Source organism: Camelus dromedarius, chromosome 15, assembly GCF_036321535.1.
Source record: "Camelus dromedarius isolate mCamDro1 chromosome 15, mCamDro1.pat, whole genome shotgun sequence".
Classification (NCBI taxonomy): Eukaryota; Metazoa; Chordata; class Mammalia; order Artiodactyla; family Camelidae; genus Camelus; species Camelus dromedarius.
In genome coordinates this window covers 801,533-817,703 of record NC_087450.1, presented here as the reverse complement: position 1 = coordinate 817,703, position 16,171 = coordinate 801,533, and the positions used below count along the sequence as shown (strand labels likewise).

General features: G+C 48.6%; 1 protein-coding gene and 1 long non-coding RNA gene across 3 annotated transcripts in view; one reads left to right on the top strand and one right to left on the bottom strand.

Moving 5' to 3' along the window:
* The first annotated feature begins 2,912 nt into the window (after positions 1-2,912).
* LOC135323017 (uncharacterized) lies at positions 2,913-13,605 on the top strand. 2 transcript variants are annotated; one of them, XR_010384085.1, is made up of 4 exons: positions 2,913-3,187; positions 10,620-10,772; positions 12,078-12,145; positions 13,518-13,605. It is a non-coding gene; the product is annotated as an uncharacterized LOC135323017 (long non-coding RNA). The 2 variants fall into 2 exon arrangements; XR_010384086.1 differs by lacking the exon at positions 12,078-12,145 and having other exon boundaries at positions 13,518-13,601.
* LOC135323016 (uncharacterized) overlaps positions 12,531-16,171 on the bottom strand; it is a 92,912-nt gene continuing 89,271 nt past the window's right edge. The window contains exon 8 of the transcript XR_010384080.1: positions 12,531-14,231. The gene's annotated coding sequence lies outside the window, so the exon portion shown is untranslated. The remainder of the gene's footprint in view (positions 14,232-16,171) is intronic.

The following is a 16,171-nucleotide window of genomic DNA, read 5'->3' as shown; positions in this document are numbered from 1 at the left end:
CAGGCAGTGGGAAACCGGCGTAAATTCAGACAGCAGGCGGGGAGCGTCCTCCTCCCGCGGACACGCAGGCAGCGCTGACCCAGACCCTCCCTGGCGCCGCCCGCTCAGTCCTGAGGAAAACAAGCTCCGCCCCCAGGGAAGATGATGGCTGCTGACGCGGACTGCGCATGCGCACCGCCACCTAAGACACGCTGGCTCCGCGCGCCCCCTGCAGGTCCTCGGGTGGTGCAGGATACTCAGAACTCACTGTAGAACACATGACCCCTCCCAGCCAGGATGCTAAATCACTGGAAATCTCAGTGCCCTGTCCTCTCAGTTGATGGCACTGGCGATGCTCTCATCCAGCCATGCCTGCTCTCTTGCCTGGCACATGCCTCAGTCCTTGGAATCCCGCCTGAATCAGATTCTGTTCTGGAGGAAGGACAGGTGCAGAAGAATCTCAAAATTCCAGACTTAGAAGATGATCAGGAACCCAAACTCAACTCTGTCAACTCCATGGGGTCCCCTGAGGAGTGTGGTTTTCTCAGAACCATCTGCCCTGTGTCAGGAGCAGACCAAGCCTCAGGTAGCTTAGAGAGGCTATCATGCAGCCCATGCTTTGGACGGTTCTCAGTTCTGACCTGCATGATCTTGAGACCCTTTTGTAACTCCTAACACTGTTTTCTCATACCTATAGTGATGGTTATTGACGACTGAGTTAATCCTCTTACAATGCTGAGATGCTACTGTTCCTTGGATAACAGAATATTTTGAAGGGGTCAACTGTTTATCACTTCCCCCTAATTAAGTATGTTTTTAAAACTAGAAATGTTTCAGGGGGCACTCAGGTCCTCCTCTTGCACCAGTTCCTGAGGTGTTGGCAGTTTCTGCTCTGAGCTCCAGATCCTGATCCTGCCGGTGGTCTATGGTGATGCCAGTGTGTACATGCTCTTCCTTGTGCACCGGTGTGGAAAGGAGACAGCCCTTCCCCTACATGAGGCTGCAACATGCTGACACTCAAAGCAGGCACAATGAAGAATCAGCTAGAGTTCCCGGCACCAGCTGTCCAGGTAGAAGTATCACCTTCACCACAGTGTTCCTGTGCTCCTGTCAGGCGTTCACTACTCCCAGCAGGCCATGCATGAGCAGTGTGACAGGTGACTGCCTGTCCCAGCACAGCATGGTGGTGATGATCCCACCTTATCTGTTTGTCTTTGGAGTGTCCCCACACCTCTCTGAGCTTCACTTTGCTCTTCTCACAGGCAGGGTTGTACAGGCATGAACCTCACAGGGTTATGGTAGGTAGTCATGGTAGCTGCTCACCCAGTGGCAGGCTCTGCCGAGAGGGCTGCTGGGAGTTCTGTGTGTCTTCACAATTGTCCTTCACTCTCCCCAATGAAATCACACTTGTCCTTATCTTTCCCTGGCCTGTGGCCTTTCTCTGTTTGCAAAAGAATATGGAAAAAATCTGTTTGCAAAGAAGCTTTGAGGTTCTGTCCATCTGGTCCAGGAAATGCTGACTCTGCTAGATGTGCTGTTGGGTGGGCTCTCATGGGAGAGGCTTGGGCAGGACTTCCCTTGGCAATAAGCTGCCCCACCCAGGCCTTTCCATGATCCAGACTCCTGGGACTAGGATGCAAATCCCCAGCTCCCTACTTGTCAACAATGTGACCTGGGCAACTTTCTCAAACCCAAGCTTTGTCCACCCAAGGTCAGCAGAAATGGGGGATAACAGGATGTCTTGCACAGAGTGTCTGTGCAGATTAAGTGAGGTAGAATAGACAGAAGAGTGGTGGGGCCTGGCCCGTTGGTTGGCAGAAGGGAGCTTACCATGTGCAGCAATTTCCGCGGGTCACCCAGCAATCTGCCCAGAGGCTTAGCCACTCCATCACTATCATGTCTCTGAAGTCCACTTAACCACATGGGAGAGAAACAATCACATATTCTGAGTGTAGCTGCCACAGGGAAAAGTGCATCTGAGCGGGGAGTAATACCAGAGGGTGATCAGAATGGTGGAAGTTGCCCCCTGGGGTTGAGCAGAGTGGAGCTGCCCTCCAGAGCCTGGGGTTAGTGAGAATGGGCTTGTAGAATTGTCCCTGTCCTTTACCCATCAATGCTAGTTCATGCGGGTACTGAGTCCCACAATCGGTGTGCTGCTAGTTCCCTCAGCACAGAGAAAAACCCAGGGGTTCCCACAAGGATTCGGCCACGTCCTCTGCTTCCTGAACTCCCACTCTGGTGACCCCACCTGGGATGCAGAGATGAGGTGAGGCAGGGGCCTGTGCTGACAACACCACTGCTCTACCCTGGGAATCTGGCACACAGTAGGTTCTCGGTAAGTCATTGTTGAATGAGCAGCAATACTGGGCCAAGTTTCTGTGTTTGTCTGTGCCCCCAGATCAGGGAACCCTCAGGGCCCACCTCACAAGTGACATGAAAATAATAATGCCACCAGGAGCAATAACAGTTCCTGAGAATAAGTGGGCTTTTCCAAGCACTCTCCACCTGTTGCAAAGGCCTCCCAGCAGGGAGGTGGGCTGTGAGGGGCAGCACTGCACTCTCCACTGTAACAAGTAGAAAGCAAAGGGCCACAGAGAGGAGTGCCTTTCCAGTGTCACTGCTCACTTTCACACCTTTTGGGAGACTGGGAGGCTTTTCTACTACATTCTGGCTCTGAAGCCCCAATACTGTGTGGACATGCCTCCCTCCCTGAAGCAAGGAACCACTAAGTGACTTGTCACTTGTCACCAAGCAGACAGGCACATTCCAGCTCATTGTGCCACCTGCAGGTTGTGCTAGTAGCAGAATTTTCTGGGAGACATCACACTCTCCCAACCTGAAAACAGGTGAACAGCTCACAGGTTTCCTGGAGAGATGGTCACATGGCCTTGATCTGGCCAATCAGCATTTTCCATCCTCCCTGGCCACTGTGATTGGCTCAGGGCTGGGCACCAGCCCAGTCAGGCTCCACGGAGGTCAGGCCTTGTTGCTGGAAATCTGGGAGAAGAGAATTTCTATTTCATTTGGGAGTTAAAGGGTGGTGATGTCAGCCTGTGGCAGTTGGTGACTATCTTGCTCTCATAAAGGCAGAGCCATGTGAAGATGACACCAGTGGCAGAGCTCAGAGTTGGGGAAGTATGACTTCTGCTGATGTCACTGAGCACCAGGTACAGCCCTGCCTGAAGGTATCTCCCTGTGGATGTCTCAGGTATGTAAGTCATTCTCTCCTGCCCTGTTTGCTTCTTTAAGCCACTTTTGTTTTCTGTCACTGGTTTTAAGAAAAAGTTTGACTATTCCTTCAAGCTGGCTAAATGGAGACCCTGGAACTGCAACAGTGTGGTGACAGGCAACAATGTGGCTAATAGACTCCAGAGGCCTCTGTTCAAATAGGGGACTGTAAATGACAAGGGAGAGTACACATGGCCTCAGTGAACAGATTTGCTAGTGGTAGCTCGCAGTTCCTGGATATTAGAGTACATGAACTCAGCCAAGTCTCAGCTCTGCTGTCACACCTGCTAACCCACTCATCTCCTCTCCCACCTGCCCGGCCTAAGGGTGCTGGACAGCCCGGGCACCTGAAACATCCCAGGGCTTTGTGTTGTAATTTACACAGGCTGCCCCCACTTCTGAGGGTGAGGGTGACTGGGTTCCTGTTTACAGAGAAAACAGACTAGATGGTCTCACTGGTGAGCTGTGGGGGTGGGACACCAATCTACCATCTGACCTATGACTTCAGAGTGGACAGCCTCCCCACCCTCAACCAGGATGCTTGCTAAGCCTAGGGGCTCAGGAGTCCTGCTCCCTCCAGCACCCCTCCTGGAGGTGACAGTGGGAGGGGCTTTTCCCTATACAACATTCACCCATGCAGGGGCACACGTGTGACCTCACAGTCTGTCATCCCTTCCTTATGAGCTGGACCTCCTTGGCAGGGCATGAGAGGTGCCTTGATGTGTGAGTACTGCAGTTCATGGGTGCACACGTGGGCAGGTGCACCATGACTGAGAGGACAGCACCCCAATTTAAGCCCCCTCCATGCTCAGATGATTACATCCTGGAATTGAGGGGTTCCCAGGGGTCAGGTGGCCAATTCGGGCCTTAGGGGAAAATTTTTATCACCCAGGGGGCTAATTTTTAAATTAAATTACGCATTTACACTTCAATAGTCAAGCCCCTTTCTCAGCAGCCTTGTAGCCTCTCAGCTTTTACCCCTCACTGTGACAATGTTCTTAGCTTCAAATTGAGTGCCATTATGGACATGAACATGTCCCTGTCGTGTGTCACCTTCACAGTAAGCGGCCACCCCAAACTCCCCTTCCTTCCCCTTGTCGATATTTCCACACAGGGAGTAGGGCCCTTTCGATGCAGTTGTGCAAATGTGTGAACTAAGGGTTTAGAATGACCAGGCTAGGAGGGGTCTGCCCCATATGGCAGGGCAGGTGGGCCGGCAGGGCAGGTGGGATGATTTAGTTGTAAAACCTCAGCTGGTGTCAGGCAGCGGAAACAGACTGGCAGCCAAGGGCTCAGCTGGTGCAGAATAAGCGGATTAAATGTGTTCACCCAGAAGCCGTGGGGATGGCAGCCCTGGATTACGACTACAAGTGAGGAAGGTGGAGGGTCCCCAGTGCCTGGACCTCCACCTTCTAAAAATCAGGACTGAGATGTGGCTTTGAAATCAGAACACTGGTGTTCAAAGCTTACCCCACCACTTGGTCAATAATTCAAAGCAAATGAGCCTCAGTTTTCTCATGTGTAAAATGGTAACATTGAAGCCTCTCCCACTGAGGGTGTTGAGGGAACTAAATGCGGTGACAGCAGAGCACAGGAGCTGTCTGGGCTGAGCCTGCACACAGGCAGGCCTTTGTTGCTGCCATGACCACCGTCTTCCAGGGCAGGGTCTGCACACTCTTCCTATGAAGGTCCAGACAGTAAACATTCTAGGCCTTGAAGGACCTAGAGTCCCTGTCACAACCACCACCCTCTGCTGTTGGAGGGCAAAGGCAGCTTCTGCAGTAGGTAGTCCAGGCTCACACCCCTGCTTCCTGAGATAAGTATTCCTGAGATACAATTGTCACATAACTTTGTTGGCTTTTGGTGTGCAGCATAATGTCTTGTTACATGTGCATATTGTGAAATGATCACTGCATTAAATTTACTTGATGTCTGTCATCACCCATAGTCACACATTATTTTCCTTGTGATCAGAAATTTTAAGAGATACTCTCTTAACAACTATCAAATGCACAACGCAGTGTTGTTAACTACAGTCACCTTGCAGTACATTATGTCCCCAGGACTTGTTTATCTTCTTAGTGGAAATTTGTACATTTTGATTATCTTCCCGAATTTCAATCACCCCCTGACTCACCTCTGGCAACCACCAGCCTGATTTCTGTTTCTATGGGTTTCGGTTTATTTTGTAGATTCCACATGTAAATGAGATCATAGGTATTTGTCTTTCTCTGTCTTATTTATTTCACTTAGCATAATAGCCTGAAGGTCCATCCAAGTTGTCACAAATGGCAGGATTTCATTTTTTTAATGTCTGAATAAGATTCCATTATATATACATACATATGCATCACGTTTTCTGTATCCATTCATCTGTTGACAGACACTTAGGTTATTTACATATCTTGGTTATTGTAAATAATGATACAGTGAACATGAGGGTGCAGTTGTCTCATTGACAAGTGATTTCATTTCCTTTGGGTATATTCCCAGCAGTGGACTTGCTGGATCATATGGAAGTTATAATTTTAAATTTTGGGGGAGCTTCCTTACTCTTTTCCAGAGTGATGGCACCAATTTACATTGCCACCAACGTTGCACAAGTTTCCCTTTTCTTCGCACCACCACCATCACTTGTTATCTCTTGTATTTTGATGACACCCACCCTGACAGGTGGGAGGGGATATCTCATTGTGGTTTTGATTTGCATTTCCCTGATGGTGAGTGATGTTGAGCACCTTTTCATGTACCTGTTAGACATCTGTGTGCCTTCTTTGGAAAAATGTCTATTCAGTTCCCCTTCCCACTTTTTAAATCAGATTGCTTGTTTTTTTTCTGTTGAATTGTAAGAGTTATTTATATGTTTTGGGTGTTAACCCCTTATCAGATATATAGTCTGAAAGTACTTTCTCCCCTTCTGTCTGTTACCCTAACCTCTGCTTTCTGGATGACAGGGGTCCAGGCACTTGGGAATCTCTGCTTCTCACGTGTTTCCAATGGTGGGTGGGTGAGGGCTGTGTTCTGATAAAACTGTGCACAACGATGGGTCACTACCCCTTCTTTTAGAAGGTGGGCTCTGAAGAGTGCAGTGTGGGCAGGGATGTTTCCCTGAAGTCATCATTTGGATGGTCATGTGCCCTGGAACTCACATCTTCTAGCCCGAATGTGATGGGGCAATTTGCAAAGGGAGGATCTTGCTGCTAAGACACTGACCAGGTGCTCTTGTGTCTTGTTGGAATGACTGGAAACAAAGTTGTGTGGAACAGGGACTCCTCCAGGTCACAAGGCTCAGTTCAGACTTCTGGGATAAAGAGACCTGCTCTGAGCCACTGTCACTGAGGAGGGAAGGGCCTCAGGCAGGAGGAAGGATTTGCTGGATTTCACTTGCCCTGTTTGTCAAGTATCAGCTCTGGTGATGTGTGGCACATGGGCTTAATTTTGGGCATGTAAGACGAGAGGTTCCTGGGGAAGGGCTGGGTTTTTCCTCTGATTGAGGTCCTACTGTGTGCCAAGCACAGCAGTCCTCTGAGTCAGGGCTGGAAAGCCAGGCACAGAGAGGTCAGGGAGTTTCCAGGTCACACAACATTAGGGGCATCAGGTTCTGATGCAGACCTGAAGCCCAGCCCACATTCTCTCTCCTTTCCCAGGACCATCATGATCCCACATGTCAGCATCACCCAGAAAGGCCCAGGTATGGGCACTGGGACCTTTCCTGCCTAACATGCCAGGATCCTTAAGAGGGAGGACAATACACTTCCTGAGTTCATGACGCCCAGAGGCTGCTCTCAGCGAGAGGCTCAGCACACACTCTTGGATGAATCCTAGCTCTGTCCTGAGTCACTCTGTCCTCCCTGCCTCAGTTCTGCCCACATGTGGCTGGAAACAGCAGCCACTTCACAAGGGTCTAAGGAACCTCCAGGATCCTGGAAGCAGCGCCCTCACACAGGGAGCACGGTGGGGTCAGCCTCCCTTGTCTCCTTAACTTTTCCTCACCTCTTTGCTGGATGAGGAGTCCCAGCGGGGCCCTGGCTTGTCCCAATTCTCACCCCAGATCAGGGTCCAGCAGGGGGTGGTCTCCAGGCTGGACTCTGTCCTCTGCCCCTTCTGGGCACCCTCATTCCCCGCACCTTGGCTGCCTGGACACTGTATTCCAGGAGACACTCTGTGCCTCCCACACCTACCTAGCATCCACCCACCCTGGGTTACTCCATCGCCCTCTGGCCCTTGGACACTCACCTACTCCGTGTTGAGTAGAAATGAGGTGACGGACATGCTGGGCCCCTTGGACAGTCTGGGGGAGCCCGATATCCCCATCCTGCCCACCGCCCCAAGAGTCCAAGTTGGGGACAGGGTGTTCCTCCGTTCATACTCTGATTTGCTCAGATTCTCAGCACCAACTTTGCTGGGTGGATATGGGGGCAGAGGGGTGATGTAAAAGCAGGAGGCCTGGACAGCAGAGCATGAGAAGGGGGCAAGCCCAGGCTGGTCTCATAACCCCCTTAGCCTTGGCTTTCTTATCTTTAAAGTGGGACAGACTATTGTGATGTGAGCAGGATCCTGACCCATAGCCAGGCACTGTCCTACACTCATAAGAGAAGCTCACTGACTCCTCATGAAAATCTGTTGGGCAGGGGCAGGCGTTATCACCCATTTCTTCAGAAGAAGTAACTGAGGCACAGAGAGAACAGGGGAGGTGACCACCCCAGATTACAGAGCCCAGGCCATCTGGTTCCAGTGTCCAGGCTCATGGTCAGTGCCCACTCTGGGTTTCCCTCCTCCCTTCACCTTCCACTGGGACCCATGGCCGCACACTCATCTCAGTGTGATTGTTCATGGGGAGCAGGATGGGGGCACTGAGGGCCCGTTTCTCTGAGCACTGCTTTCCCAGAAGGCTCAAGGGGTTGACTGTATTCAGTACTGGACACCCAGGCCTGGGCCAAGGCCAGCCACACTGCAAAGCCTGAATCAATGATTGTTGAGTGAATACCTGAACCTCTGCATGTACTTGCATGTTGCTCCCATTTCCTCATCTCCACAGCTGGCTACCCGACCAACACCTCATGTCATCAGGCCTCTGCCAAGGGGACCAGTCAAGGGGACCAGAGCTGCTCATCTGGGGACAGGGAGCCTCAGGGGCCCTGTGTCTGTCCCAAGCATCTCCTGGGCCAATTCACAGGGAAGCCCAGCCAGCTTCCAGGAACAGCAATCAGGACACAATCCCAGGGGTGTAGAGTAGGTCTTGAGGGGTGTTTCCTGAGACTGACTTTGTGTATGAAGGGGTCCTGGGGGTCAGGCTGCTTTCAACCTCCATTCCAGGCCCACACCCCTGCTGGCAGCATGGAGCTAGTAATAAAGGACACAGGCCGTGGGGCCAAGGCTACAGCAGGGCTCTGCTACCTCTCTGTGGCTCAGTGTCCTCATCTATAACAGAGAACTAGTAACAGGGCCATGGGAGGGCTCACTGAGACCCTGCTCTGTGGCTTTGGTTGGACACTGCCCTCTCTCTGCTCAGTGCCCTTCTCTGTAATAGAGAATTAGTAACATTTTTCTTAGCCCCTTTTGGCCCCATTTTTCTGAGTCTCTTTCCACATTGGGCCCAGGGCTTTCACAGAGATCACAGACGGGAGGTAATCAGAGTGTGGTCTCAGCCCTAGTGGTCCCAACTGAGGCCAGAGGAGATTCAGGAGGGGCGGGAATCCAGAAGTGCTTCATGGAGGAGGTGAGATCTGAGCTGTGTCCCCAAGGATGAGCTGTCATCTAGCTGAGGCCTGGCACTGAGCAGGACCCATGTACATGGTGAATGAGGGTGTGAATGAATGAATGGGCACCCCTCTAACAGAGAGTGAGGGGGGAAGTCCCCCAGGCCAAAGCAGGAAACACAAGGCACCCTGGGGGAGCAGAGGGCGGGGCTGCAGTGTGATGCCTGCCTCACCATTTATGGGTGTCTTGCCCCCACTTTAACCTGTGTTCTGGTGGATTGGGAGCCCTTGCCTCTCCTCTGCTCCAGGATCCTGCTCTTCATTCCCAGCAACACCGGCCTGTGTCACCTCAGTGTCCCCAAGTGGACCTGGACCTGTCTTGTGGGAGATTGTGAAGAGGGATTTGCTGTGCAGCCAAAGACTGAAGTGGGAAGGAGAGGATAATAGGGACCTCCAGAGGGGATCATGGGCTGGGAGACATCGGAGGGGTGGGGAAGGCAGACACTCAGGGCTGAAAGATCCTGCTAGTGGTGGCTTCTTCACGAGGGGCTTCACAGGGAGGAAGCATTCATGGGGTAAAGGCAGAGCTCAGTTTGGGGCTCGCTGACATGGAACAGCTCATCACAGAGATGTCCAAAAGAGCTGGATGTAGGGAACGAAGGTGCCACTGATGTCAGGTTCAGAGCCTCAGACCCAGATGAGGTGGGGCGGTGGTGCAGGGGAAGGGGCTTGTGGATGTCAAGATGTTCATTCATTGGAGTCCTCAGGGTGGGGAACTTCATGTTCATTTCACAGCCACCTGGTGCCTGACAGAGCTAGGCTTAGGGAGGTCACTGAGTAGACACGTGCTGACAACCTAGATTCTCCTGTTTCCACATAAAGTCCCTGGTGTGGAGCCAGCTGGCACTCTTTAGAGTCATACACCCTCACCCCTGGGCTCTCTGTGTGCCTAGAGCCCAGTGGCACCTTACCTCCCACTCCCCACTGCAGGACCCTTTGCACACCTGCATTTCCACAAGCTATAAAACATCTTCTCTTGCTGTGTGTTTACCCTATGAAAACTCATTGCCCCAGGAAGAGAGGCCTCACATCCTGCCCTTATTAAAGTGGTAAAGCCTGTTGTTCAGAGAAGCCCCTGTCAGATCTCACAACCAACCAGGTACCTGTGCATGAATTGATCATGCAGCCCCCTCCTCCTTGTGTGCACAGCACCCCCCCAATAACAGACCCTACACACTCATCCTTGGCGCTCGTGTAGGCACCACTTGCCTGTGTGGCCTGATGTTGCCTATAGCAGTGTCCTATTAAACTTTCCTAAACCCTTCTCAGACGCGGGTAGTTCTTTACCAACCCAAGTAACTAGCCCTCCATTGTGCCCACAACACCTGAAACAGAATTGGCTAAATTATGCAGATTGATGATGCAGGTTAATTTGTATAAAGGTGAAATCAAGGTTTACAAGTAAAAGCAACATACATATCCAAGGCAGGACTAAGAACTCACACGGATAACTAAGACCCTCCACTCGCATCCCACTGTGGCCTCAGGGCCTTTGCGCTGGCTGAACTTTCAGCCAGGAACTCTCTCCCTCTGCTTCTTAAACACCTCCAGGAATCTGCTCAAATGTCCTCCCTGACCTTATTTTTCTCCATGGAACATATCACCTCCGTACATTGTGTATATTTTACTTAATTTTCTCTGTGTCCCCACCAGGCTCTCTGCTGCATGAGAATGGAGACATGCCTGCTTCACTACCTTCTGTGCCCGGTATCTGGAACCCGTCCAGCACACAGTAGGACCTCAGCGAATATGTGACGGGTCTGTGATCACTGTAGGCCACAGACAAAGTTCTTCCCAGCAGTGATGGTAAGAGTCATTCATTCTCTACTTACTGAGCCCTTCTGTGTGCTGGATATTGACCTAGGTGGGAGGCATGCTGTGGGTGAGACACAGTGAGCACACAACATGTTAGGAGGGACACGTGCTCTGGACAGCACACAGAGCTGGGGGAATTCAGGAGTGCAGGAGTGAAGGAGAAGAGGGCCAGTTGGAGACAGTGGTGGCAGGGGAGACAGAGAGGTGGGGCCAAGGTCATGCAGGGCTTGATGGCTCCCGTGAGGGCTTTCCCTCTAGGCAGCTGAAACATGGCTGGGTGCGGAGCAGGGGCCCGAGTCCTGAATGCTATGCAGGAAATGGAGCAGGTGTCTGCTGGGGAGATATGCTTGGAGGAGGCTGTCCCTTTAGACTGTGCAGGCAGGGAAGGCTCCTTTGAGGATGTGACATCTGAGCTGAACCATTGTATGGACCACCTTTCCACCTTCTGTAGACTGGACGCTTTCATTTGCCCTGCAGGACTATGCAGGATATGACCTGTTCTCAGTCAACTGGACTTGGCCTCCTGCCTCCATTGTGTGCCCTCCCGCCCCAGAAGGAGTCCTTCTAGATCTAACCCACTACCTCCTCCACTGGACATGGACTCACACTGAGCCACTGTCCAACTGACCAACTCACCCAGAGTCAAGTCCAGACACTTGGGGAGACCCTCCACCCCAGAAAGCAAATCCCAATCCTGCCTATGAAAGTGGCAAATCCTATGGCTTTGGACACTGAGTTCAACCTCAAGGCCCCCTGGAAATTTCAGACCTGATACATGATGGCTCTGACTGAGCACCACACGTGCTCGATTGGTAAAATAACCAATTGGTCCCTGAATCTCCAGATGCATTGGATGTGGCCATGGGACATTTCGATAAACACAAACTCGCACGCCAGATTGGTTGGTTTCTCATTTGGAACCCAGGCCGGTTTGCTCTCTTGATAGGACCAACCACAATCCAATACACCCTCCAGATCACTGAGATTCAGTGTGTGCCATCATCCACAACCATATCCCTCATCTTGCCCAGCTTCCACTAGCTCAAATTTGGCCACTCGTATCTTGGTCTGGGAATCAAATGTGGGGATATTTTGTGCTGATTTCTTTGAGTTCTGTCACCCAAGCATCTGCTGTGCCCTCTTCTAACACGCAGTACAGTGCTTTCAATATCTTGTTTCCTGACCGCCTGAGAGTGTGTGTCCAAGTAAACGAGAGTTTCACCTTGGCTGTTCCTTCACCAGAGGTCAGGTCCTGCACTAATTTCCATTCTCTACATTTCTTTCTGCTCCTTCCAGGTTTTGTGAGGCCTCTTCCTGTCTTTGGAAGTAAGAGACCACTCTTCACCAAGTGTCCCAAGCCAAGGGTTTGTTGAGTCCATATATATCTTTCTGAGCACATGTCAGTGAATGAGCGAAATTTGCACCAGTACTCTGCCAAATGGACATCGATAAATCAACATTTCACAGACATAACTCACAGAAATGTGATTCTTGTTTAGCTCAATTTTCTGTACAGACATGGTGGGACGGTTTGTCTGAAAACTCCATTATTGACATTGCGTTGATACCTCAGTGGCAGTCTTTCAAATGGTTAATGGAATTGATTTACATATTTTGGGATTTGTATCAAAATGAAGTTAACTTTCGAAACATACTGAATCTAGCCCCAAAGCACATTTGTCATTTTCTGGTACTAATTTGTCAGCTCAAAATAAAAATAGAAAGAATGTAAAATAGCAGTCCCAAGTGTTGAAGGGGACAGGTGAAAGCTTTATTATTTATCCATTCAACAACAGGAACAATGAGCTAAATATAGGAACCATGAAATAACCCCAACCCTGGGTTTCCCTTGTTGATGTGCTGCCCTTTCCTCCCAATGACACGTACTTGTCAATGTTGGCTAGTAAAGGGGCAACTTTTCTCTCTAGTTAAACACAAGGAAACACAAACAACATATTTACACGTAGGCTTGGTTCAAATAGCACCTAGAAGCATTATATCTATGAGAAATCTGCTGCAGCTTTGCTAGACTATGGAGAACCAGGTGCTCTTCTATCAACCATGAGAATATATACTCATCCGATCACGTTTGGTAAAGCAATTTAACCCATCCAAGACTGCAACCCCATGATATCCTGCACCCGGAACTTGACTGAAGGGAAAAGACAATCCACAAAACATGTGTCCATTCATGTCTATGGTGATTTTAAAGATCATTTCAATAACTGACTTATAAGATTTACCTATACTCTCTTGAAAAACTGAGGCTTAGTACATATTCAAGTTCAGTCAAAGATTCCCCTCACTTACCACACTCCATTCACCCCAAAGTAGACAGAACCGCAGCATTTGCTGAATCTAGGGGAAGGTCATCATTTCGCGGTGTGATCTAAGAATTCAATTGCAATCTGTTTTAGTCGAGAGTAATTGACCATGGAGGAGTTCACTGTTGTTCACAGAATGTGAAGGTATTTGAACTCTGATTCTAGGAGCGGCTTGCTCTGCTCCTAATGGCTTCATTGCAGCTCACGTGCTGATGCCTTAAAATGGATGCCTGTGTTGGGGAGGGAAGAGAAAGTGCTTGATAGCTAGGCCCCACCCTGGGCGAAGGCTTACCTGGGCTTGGTGCATGGTGGTCTTAGTGTTTTGAAATTGACCCTTGTGACGTGTGGATTCTGACGACCTGTTCCAAGAACATGAGCGCTTTTATGATCTCTGCCATCTCTTCTATTTTAGACGTCCAGAATCTTGGACCCGTTCTTGGAGAAGTGAACTGAGAACTTTTCAAGTGCACGTTGCCCCTCCACAGTTTTCTGCCAGTATCAGTGAGGCTCAATATGTCTCATGAATATCTTCTGAGCCTAGTATTCTGTACAGAATTCTCCATACCACTAATCTCCAGTGTAGCAGAACAGCAATCATCAAAGTGTTCACATCTCCCCTCAATCCGTGCATCCAGCTTTTCTGCCAACTTCTCTTCGTGTCTTCCTTAAAGTTGACTTCTACAGGACTGGGCATGTGTCAAACTAATTCGGAGTCTCACCAGTAAGCTGAGGACAGGCAGAACTTCCACTGTCTGACCTTTCAGGTTCTGGAAACTGACCCGTGAACTCAGGCCATTGGGCAGCAGCAGTATCTTCTCTTACACAGCTTCCCGAACAAGAGACATATCCCAAGCTTCAGCGAGGGCGGCAGCCCCTCCATGACACTGATCCACCCACCGTGTTCTGCCAAGTTACCTTGGATCCACCAGCCACAACAAGCCACGCGGGACACACCAGCATTCCACCTGGATTTCAACTGGTAACTGCCATCCCCAATGGTTGCTGCAACTTGTCAGTGTTCGGGGAGGGGCTGCATCAGTCTAGAGTTTCCTAAGGTATGTGTGTTTCTCTCCATTTGTGCCCCATGTTTCTTATTTTCCATTCCTCTTTTCTTATGTGCAGTTTTCTATATAAAGTAGAAACGGAGGAAGTACGTCCATGTTAAGTTTATGGATTCACATGTCTATAAACTTTCTAACAGTTAACAGTACCCAAAGACTCACTACAGTAATCTTATATTTGTGTCATATACATTCACCGAGAATGCATATCTCTCTGTTGCTTTTCTGCTGAAAAACCCACACTCTCAGAACTTGGATTCGTTTGTTTCATTGGGGCTGAATTTCCTAGAAACGAATCCAGTCCCATTATACAATTTACTGTCTGTCTTTTTTAATCTTTTAAGATTTGGCAGAGCTACTTGTCTTTATTATAGGAATATGCCATTTATTCTCCTCGTAGTATTCAATATGCCATTCATTCATCCTAATGGAAGGCTTGTATTTCTATATCACGGACTATGGATCTATTTTATTCAAAATAGTCGTTTGGGTTAGGTCACAATGTGCTCTTATGTATCAATATTTATTAAGAGTTATGCACGCATGTGTTTTCTTAATACAAGGGTGTTGTTTATATGCATTCAGCCAAACTGTGTCAAAGCGTGCTGAATGATCCTTGACATCCCCTTTAGTATTTTCTTTTGAATTTTCTTGGTTTCTGCGGATATATGTCACTCAACCGTACGCTTTTGGTGATTGTTTGTTTGCTTTTTTGTTGTTTGTTTGTTTTGCAAACACGTTATGCAATGTATCACTCCATTTGATGAAAATAGTCATATATAGTGATTAAGATACAAAATTGCTGAACATCAACTATGTTTTCCTGCTTCCTTCTCCCATCCTTAGGATTTTGACGTCCTCTTTGCCTACTTCTCTTTTCTTCTTTGCAACTTATATTGTATCTCCTGCATTTCCAATGATGGTTTTCTTATTTCCAGATCATCTTTCTAGTTTTCTATTCAGGGTAGAATTCACAATCTTTCTTTTATGATAAATTTTGAAGTTCTGAGTTCTTTTAAGATTGGCCAGTCAGTGAAATTGTCTACATTGGCCAGTATTGTAAATGGCAGTCTTGTGGCATAGGCTGCACTAGACTGCAGCTTTTTCTCATTCAGAAATGTGTCTGTGTCTTGTCAATGCTAACTGTCCTGCAATGAATCTGTCGAGATATCAGCTGAAACCCCTCTGGAGGTTCTGTTGTGACTAAGTTGCTTTTACCTAGGTGCATTTAAAATCACTCGGTGGATCATGAACTTTGATGATTTGAAAGATAAAACAGCTGCTTGTAGGTCTTTTGGGGTTCCGCCTTCTTTGGAGGCTTTGTGCCTCATCATTTCTTATACATGATTGTTTCTTGCCTTTCAGCAAGTTTCAGTCTGATATTTTTACAAGTACATTTTCAGATTTTTTTTTATATACATATCATGCTTTTCCTTCTAGGAATCCTATGAATCCTAGCTTTGCATGCTTTGTCTTATCCAGGATTCAGCAGCATTTTTTGCATTGGTTTTCATTTGCTTTTCTATGTCATCTTCTGATCAGGGTATTTCTGTTCTCCTGTCTTCGCAGTCACTCACGAGTCCCTCTGCATTATCTAGTCCGCTTAGGACTGACTTTATCTGCGCTATTATCCCATCCATCGAGTTTTCTGATTTATTTGTCTTGTATATAGATGTTCTCTTCCCTTTTTCTTGTATTCTGCCTTTTGAAATTCTAAGACAATACTGTTCTTCAGTGCTTCTCTCATCAACCTTTTCAAGGCTTGCTCTGGAATTGTTTCAGAGTCTAATTCTTTAAACCATTTTCTGGAACCTTCAATCCCTTTCGGAGTGAAAATGGTACTTCCTGTCTCTTTTACTATAGTTTTGTAACTCTACTGGTCAAGTATTTTCAGGTATATAATGTAGACTTGCTGGGCTTGTTTAAGTGAAAATTTTAGTCTCTTGGGTGTATGCAATTCCATGATATTTCTGTGAGGACAATATTTCCTAGACAGTGATGCAAT